Here is an 8,982-nt window from a genome sequence, read left to right as displayed (position 1 = left end):
AAACAAGAAAAATTTCTAATTGACTGTCTAACCTCACAACTTAAAGAACTAGATAGCAGAAAAGAAAACCCCAGAGCAAGTAGAAGGAAGGAAATAGTAAAGATCAGAGCAGAAATAAATGACATAGAGACAAAAAAAAAAAAAAAAAAATTCAAAGGATCAAAGAAATAAAGAGCTGGTTTTTGGAAAAGATAAGATTGATGGACTCACCAACAAACAGAGAGAGAGAACCCAAATACACACAATCAGAAATGAAAGAGGAGAAGTAACAACACAAAAATACAAAGGATCATTAATAGCTACTATAAACAACTATATGGCAACAAATTCGACAATCTAAGTGAAATGGACAAATTTCTAGAAACACAGTCGCCCAAAATTGAACAGGAGAGACATAGAAAACTTGAACAGACCAATAACAACTAAGGAAATTGAGGAGGTAATCAAGACTCTCCCAGCAAACAAAAGTCCAGGCCCAGATGGCTTCATGGGGGAGTTTTTCTGAACATTCAAAAAAGAACTAACACCCATTCTCCTCAAACTATTTCAAAAAATTCAAGAAGAAGGAAGATTTCCAAGTGTATTTTATGAAGCTGGCTTAATTCTAATTCCAAAACCAGAAAAAGACACTACAAAGAAAGAAAACTACAAGCCAATATCCCTGATGAACATAGACGCAAAAATCCTGAACAAAATACTAGCAAATCGGATCCAGCACTATATCAAAAAAATTATTCACCATGACCAAGTGGGATTCATTCCAGGGATGCAAGGCTGGTACAATATTGGGAAATCAATAACTGTGATACACCACATAAACAAAATGAAGGATAAAAATCACATGATCATATCAAGACACTGAAAAAGCATTCGATAAAATCCAGCGTCCATTTCTGATAAAAACGCTCAGCAATGTGGGAATAGTGGGATCATATCACGACATAATAAAGGCCATATATGAAAGACCTATAGCCAACATCATACTCAATGGGCAGAAACTAAAAACATTTCACTTAAGATCAAGAACAAGACAGGGATATCCACTTTCGCCTCTCTTATTTAACATAGTACTGGAAGTCTTAGTCACAGCAATCAGACATGAAGAAAAAATAAAAGTGATCTAAATTTGGAAGGAAGAAGTGAATCTGTCATTATTTGCAGATGACATGATATTATACATAGAAAACCTTAAAGACTCCATCAAAAATCTATTAGACTTAATAAATGCATTTGGCAAGGTAGCAAGATACAAAATTAACATCAAAAAATCGATGGCATTCATATACAAAAGTGATGAACTCACAGAAAGAGAAACTAAAAAAACAATCCCATTTACCATCATGGCAAGAAAATTAAGATACCTAGGAATAAACTTAACCAATAAGTAAAGGACCTATTTGCAGAAAACTACAGGACATTGAAAAAAAGAAATAGAGGAAGATATAAAAAAGTGGAAGCACATGCCTTGTTCATAGATTGGAAGAATTAACATCATTATAATGTCCATTCTACCCAAAGCAATCTATAGATTCAATGCAATCTCCATCAAAATACCAATGACATACTTCACAGAACTAGAACAAATACTTCGAAAGTTCATATGGAAGCAAAAAAGTCCCCAAATAGCCACAGCAATTTTGAGAAAGAAGGACAAAGTAGGTGGGATCACAATACCAGATATCAGGTTATACTACAAAGCCACAGTAATCAAAACAGCCTGGTACTGGCACAAGAACAGGCATATAGACCAGTGGAATGAAACAGAGAACCCAGAAATGGACCCAAGGCAATATGCTCAATTAATATTTGACAAAGCTGGCAAGAGCATACAGTGGAGTAAAGACAGCCTGTAATAAATGATGTTGGGAAAATTGGACAGTTACATGCAAAAAAAATGAAACTAGACCATCAAGTTACACCATACACAAAAATAAACTCAAAATGGATAAAAGACTTAAATGTGACCCATGAATTCATAAAAATTCTAGACCAAAATGTAGGCATCAAAATTTCGGACATTGTACGCAGCAGAATTTTCATTGATACATCACCTAAGGCAACAGAAACAATGGGAAAAAATGAACACATGGGACTACATCAAACTAAAAAGCTTCTGCACAGCAAAAGATACAATCATCAAAGTGGAAAGGCAACCCACTGCATGGGAGAACATCATTGCCAATGATACATCAGATAAGGGGTTAATTTCCAAAATATATGGCGTACTCACACAACTCAACAAAAAGAAGACAAAGAACCCAATTAAAAATGGGCAGAGGAGCTGAATAGACACCTCTCCAAACAGGACATACAAATGGCCAAGAGACATATGAAGAAATGCTTAACATCACTAATCATAAGAGAGATGCAAATTAAAACAACAATGAGGTATCACCTCACACCTGTCAGAATGGCCGCTATCAACAAACCATCAAACAACAAGTGTTGGCGAGGGTGTGGAGAAAAGGGGACTCTAATACACTGCTGGTGGGAATGTAGACTGGTGCAGCCACTATGAAAAACAATATGGTGTTACCTAAAATAATTAAAAATTGAACTTCCATTTCACCCAGAGTTCCTGCTTCTAGGAATACACCCTAAGAAGCCTGAAACACCAATCAGGAAGAATATATGTACCCCCATGTTCATAGAAGCACTATTTATAATAGCTAAGATCTGGAAACAGCCCAAGTGTCCATCAGTAGACGAATGGATAAAAAAGCAGTGGTATATATACACAATGGAGTACTATGCAGCTGTAAGAAAGAAAGATCTATTATTCTTTGAGACAACATGGAGTGACCTGGAAAGTATTATCCTAAGTGAAACAAGCCAAGCAGAAAAAGTCAAATTCCTCATGATCTCACATATGTAAGGAATATAATAAACATAACAGTTTGAGGAATATGGTAGACCCAGAAACATGGAAGTAGGGTACAGACTGACAACCCTCAGAAGAGGGGGTTGGGGGGGTGGAAAAAGATAAACCACAGAACTTATATGCATGCATGCATAACCAATGTTCATGGACATCAAAGCTGGGGATGGGGCGGGAATATGGGGAGGAGGGTGCCAATGGGGTGTAAAAGGAGAAACATCTGTAACAAAAATAAAATTAAAAAAATAAATTTAAAAAAAAGAACCGTCATACCCTAAAACAGGAAAATTTAACTCCTCTTTAGGTCTCTTAATCTCTTTCATGTGCAAGGCTCATGCCCCCAGGAAAAGTCACCCTCACCCACTAGAGTGGGTGCAACCATCCTTTCACATGTGGAATAGGGGAGGGCAAACTATTCAGATCTTTTCTCAATACTGTTTGCTTCTAAAGATGCCAAGACGACACATGGGATTTACTCAGTCAGTAAAGATCCAGAACCTCTGCCTGTGCCTGCCTTTGCACTGCTAAAGGCTCCATCTTTCACTAGTTGGGGCCTATGAATCAGCATATTCCACAGCCCAGCATTTCTAAATGTAAGATCTCTGGACCACCTCCATCAGAATCAGCTAAGGGACTGTTAGAATGCAGACTCCCAGGCCCCACCCCACTCAAACTGGACCTGGACTTTACTTACATGCATTGCTAACAAGATCTCCAGGGGATTCTGGGGCACACTAAATGTTCAGAGCCACTTCCCAGACCCTTCAGGAGGAATCACAGCTGAGTACCAAGAAGCAAGGAGTTATCACCAAGTGATCATTTCAGTCAGAAGGCTAGGGAATTACTTATCCATGTTTGGACCCCAAAGAGCCTAATAGGAAACTGTATGTCTCCCAAAGAAGTTTGGAAAACACCCTGAAATATTACTGCTGGGGTCCTGCCTGGAATGCAAACGGGATCAGGGGCTGAGATAGACCAGGTAGATCCAGATATTAGAATGGATCCTCAGGCAGGCTGAGCAGGGATCCTTGGGCAGTCAGAGTACTCCTCAGAGTGAACAGAATGCTGTCTTTATGGAGACACCCTACACCCTTGGAGGGGCATGTACATACCTTTAAGGATCAGCCTTGATTTCCAAATTATACCAATTAACATATTTAGACAGTCAAATATCTGGTGCTGGTGTGAAGTGGCTTCCTTAAAGCTCAATCCATGTGTTAATTCAGAAACAATAAGGGTCTTCGAAGTAATCATTTTGACATTTGTTGGAGGAAGTATCCTGTATGGACTTGACTCTTCTAAGCCAACAGCTTTATCTATGCAGACTCTAGGCAGATGCTGATGGTGATGTCTCTTGTACTAGAGTCTGAGAAGCCCCGGATCTAACTGGAAACATTGCAGTTCATCCTAGAGAGATCAGCTTTTACATAATTTTGGGAAAGAACATTTACTATGTGGAGTGGTCAACCAAGAGCTTGTTGCCAGGATACTGCCTAAAAGCCCGGAGCCCAGTCTTTTCCTACTTGTGGGAGGGGCCAGACCACAAGAACAGTTCAGGGAATAGGATGGTAAAGACAGCAAATACCCATTCCAAAGCAGTAAGCAAGTCAAGAAGAAACAATCGAGTTTATTCTGCTATCGAGGTAGACTGAGGAAAAGCCTATGTGATTAATAATTTCTCTGGATTAAAGATGGCCATGGGAGAAAGCTGAATGTCATTAAAGCTGGAAAGGATCGACAATAAAGATGAGAAATACCTGAGGGTTGCATGGTCTACCTAGAGAAGGCATTTTCTGGACCTCGAAAGCACAAAATTGGCATTTTATTCACAGAAGTAGAACGAATGGCATTTCATGCTTTGAGGACAAAGCGTAATGAGTATTTGTTTATAGATAGCAGAAGGCCTAAAAAACAATCCAAGGATTTTGAAAACTGAAAGAAAGTTTGTTCTATATCTGTATGGCAATAATGTAGGAAAATTCCTGCACCAAACATATACTGAGGTTCAGGGACAGAGTGTGGTAGAGAGACTGAGGTGAGATATAACAAGAGAAGAACCTAAGGAAATGAGAAGACAGATTTCAGTAACAGGAAATGTACAGGATGGGATAGAAGTAATGTTCATGTGTGTGTGTGTCTTAGAATAAAGTGTTTTGAGTACCTAAGGGAACCACAAATTAAATTTAGATAAGGGAAAAGCAAGAAAGATATATCAGTAATAATTCCAAGTAATGTGAACCACAAAGAAGAGAAGAGTAGATTAGTAATGCAGTTTATTTACTCGTTTGTAAAGCCAATATTTGTTGAATTCCTAGTATATGCCAGGCATGGGGCTTGGAGCTAGAGCTAGGTACAGAGAAAAAAAGTATCGGAATATCATATCAGAATATTTATATATATATACATATATATATATTTTACAACATGTATGTATAATCCCTGTTCTCGCTGTACCAATTTAACCTATCCAATAGTAATATTCAATATTTGCTTTCTAAGTCCTGTTAATATTCAAACATTATTTTAATTAATTACTAGTCATAATTCAAAGATTATCATTTAGATCAGGGTTCAGAAACCTATGGTCCAGGGGCCCAATCTGGTTCACCATCTCTGTTTGTAATCACACTGCCTTTGGACACAGCCACACCCCCTGCTTACATACTGTTTTATGGCTGCTTTTGTGAAACAGCAACAGTTGAATCTTGACAGACACTGTACAGCCTGCAAAATCTAACAAATTTACTATCTGCCCCCTTACGGAGAAAGTGGCCCGTGCCTTATGTAAATCTCTATCACAGGCACGTCTACGATTACCCGACGGCGCGTCTTAGATCACAGTGTCCCCCTGGCCCCGCCCGGCTCGGCGCCCCCTGCTGCCGCAGACACCTGCTGCCGCAGCACCTTCCGCCTGCGCTCCGCTCCTCCGCAGCCTGCCACACAGTGGGACAGTTACAGCCCTGTCTGAAAAAAACAAAAAGGCGTTTTCTTTTTAAATATTTTAAGATCAGTGCTGAGAGAAAATAAATAGAAAATACCAAATTAACGTAAAGGAAGAGTTACAAAGTTTATGACAAACTACCTGTTCTTCAAATAACTCATTTAGTTTTTGTAGTAATATGAAATGCCAATAGAACTGTCTGGATTTTATACCTCTGAGAACACAGGATCTGAACTGTCTTTGATCCCTACTAAAATATTCACTGGAATAGAAAAATTATGAAATTGTCAACCGCCCAAAATTAGGTGAAAGGTCTTACTCATGGGTGAGAAAATTTGAGATAGTTTTCCCAGATAAAAGACAAGTGGAACCATAACTACAGCAAAAAACCTAAAGAAACAACTCACTTGAGGGGGGAAAATGTGGAGCTGTGTCACAGAGAATGAACAGCTACCATCGAACGTGGAAGAATTATATTTTGTGATATAGAAGACCACAGAGAACTGGTCATTTCCCTGGCATATCTTTATATTACTGAGACTCAAGGGCAATGATAAATAGAGCTGATGGCCATGGACATCCCCAAATGACTCTGGCACCTGTACCAAAGATACCAGGATGAAATGTAACTTGTTCGTTGAAATAAAGGAGCGAGTAGGGAAATGATTCTATATGATAGAAAGGAGAGGAAGGTCTGGGAACATGCAGTGTGTCTGGAATGGAGGCAGGACAAAATATAATCTGTATATAGAAAATTGGACCCTTAGCAGCAATTTCAATAAACATACAAAATAAACTGTGCCAAGGTAATGGTCCCCTACAGGCCTGCATGGAGCACAGCTCTTTGCTCGCTCCACTGAGAAAGCTGAATCAGAACCAGAGAGGACACGTACAACACACTTAGTTGGTAATAGAGGGGGGAAAGCATAATTTTAAAAAATGCACCTCACTTTGTTTTTAAAAATGCGACAAGTGTTTATTAAAGAGTGTTCAGAACAGAAATAATCACAAATGGAGGAAAATATAACCTGAAAGAAAATATTTCTAAAGGGATTCAAACTAGAAATAGGAACTAGTTAGATATTCACTGTAAAAAAGAAAAGAAAAGAAAGAAAGAAAAATGCACACACAGCAAAAATGGACTATGGACTCAACAGAATAAATGCAAGATTAGCCAATAAATCAGCAGATTCAAGAAAAAGAAATTGAAAGACAAGTAGAAGAAGGAAACTAAATGTAATTTTTTAATGTGAAGAATTTAAAATGAAATAACAACTAAAACCCTCGTTAAGTAAAAAAGAGTGTGATTGGCACAGCAGAATATATTGGTTCAGAGCAGTACACACTTGAGAAAGTCTTCCATAATTAAGGTTGAGGTTGAAATGTCATGCTCACCTGGTGGAAGCCCTTAGGTTACAGGTGCCTTTGAGATAGAGGAGGATCTTCTCCCAGCCCTGTGACTCACGCCAGCCTGCTCTGGCTGGAGGAGAGCGAGAGAGCAGGCTCAGTGTGCTCTGGCTTTGGAGGTCGGGCTGGGTGGAGGGTGCTCTCAGGAAAGCACATCTCTGCTCTGCCATCAGAGATAAGTCAGCAAGCGTTCTGTACATACAGGACTTACCCTCCATAAGATTTGTCCTACAACTTATATTGACTTTGTCAAGATGCCCTAAATATCCTGTAATTAGATTTATTTCAACAAATTACAAGAATTCAATAATTAAAGATACTTTTCTGCTACAGCTTTTGGCCTTTAAATCACTTAAACAGCAACACTAGCTGAGAATCATATCTCTGCAAATGAAGACCTCATATCTCTCCTGCAGGTTTGGCCACAGGAACACCAAAAAAGTGGGGTTATGGGAGTAGACAGGAGGGAGAATAAGACTTAAAAGTACTTATTTTTTTATACTCAAGAAAGAAAAATACCAAAGTTTGGAATCATGAACAAGTAGTAACCACTGTTAGAGAACATTTCTGAACAATACACATACACTGAAATTGACCAATCAGCCACAGCCTCACTCTAATGACTAGTTTGTGAAAGTTAACCAGTCAGAGACAAGTTCACACTTCTAGACAGTAACCAATTACCAAGTGCTTTGCTCCAGGGACCATAGTCCTGAAAGTCAGCCTGTCAACAACAGCCTTGATCCAGTGACCACACTAACACAAGTGGGAAATCCACCAATCCCTAAACATTTCTGCTTCTAAAAATCCACCAATCCCTGGACACCAGGCTTCCCAAAATCTTATAGATCGGTTCTGGTTTTGTTTTAAAAGATTATGTTTATTTACCAAGTACAGCTCTTACTTGTAGACGATAGGAAAATTCACCTTATTTTGCATCAGTGACTGAGTTTACTGGTTACAGTCTCGATCCTTTCACCATCAGCACCCTATCTACTGTTAAATAGAAATTTGGATTTACAAGTGGAAAATACACTGAAGAAGTGAAATTAGTACTCTTTTTTATTTGGGGTGGTTACTACTACTTTTTTTGTGTGTGTATATTTGAAGCTTCAAATGCCAAAACACAAGTGTAAATTTTTTGATAAATTTTATAAACCATATTCATTTATTAAATGAGCAAAATGCCCTTTGATGGCTCTTTGAACAGTATGCAGTCATTATTAAGTATGGAAAATTGGCAAGTCAAATATAAGCCCGAAAATACTAATAGCTAAGTATAAGAGAGTATACGAGATATATGATTTCCTCAACTACTTCCAAAGGAAATGATAAAATAAATTTTTTGCTAAAAAGAAATTCAGATGAAGAAGATAAACAGCAGAAATTGTAATAGTTTTCCATGCTGTATATTATTATCAGTCTTTCAGCTCAAATGAGTATTTGAGCATACTATTACCATAAGTATTTTGGAATTCCAAAATTGCAAGTAAAGTTTCAAGTGCCTGGACAAAAATTTACTGAAAAAATTAAAAATATAAAATTGATCCATTTACCATTACAGAAATGATCTAAATGTCTCACTGTCTTTTGATGTGGCTGTGATTGCAAGCAATCACAATGCAGAAAAAATTTTTATTGCTTATGCAACGTAGCGGATGAGTTAAAGAAAGAATTGATGACAAATGTATCCACTTAACTGTTAAGGTTGTTCTTAATATGCATGACATTGTTTGTGAACAGGAAAAGAAATTCT

The 8,982-nt window shown here is 38.0% G+C and overlaps 1 pseudogene; it reads left to right on the top strand.

Annotated features, from left to right (window-relative positions):
- The first annotated feature begins 4,646 nt into the window (after positions 1-4,646).
- LOC118632097 overlaps positions 4,647-8,982 on the top strand; it is a 107,015-nt pseudogene continuing 102,679 nt past the window's right edge.

Source organism: Molossus molossus, unplaced genomic scaffold, assembly GCF_014108415.1.
Source record: "Molossus molossus isolate mMolMol1 unplaced genomic scaffold, mMolMol1.p scaffold_m16_p_17, whole genome shotgun sequence".
NCBI classification, from domain to species: Eukaryota; Metazoa; Chordata; class Mammalia; order Chiroptera; family Molossidae; genus Molossus; species Molossus molossus.
This window is presented reverse-complemented; position numbering and strand designations above follow the sequence as displayed.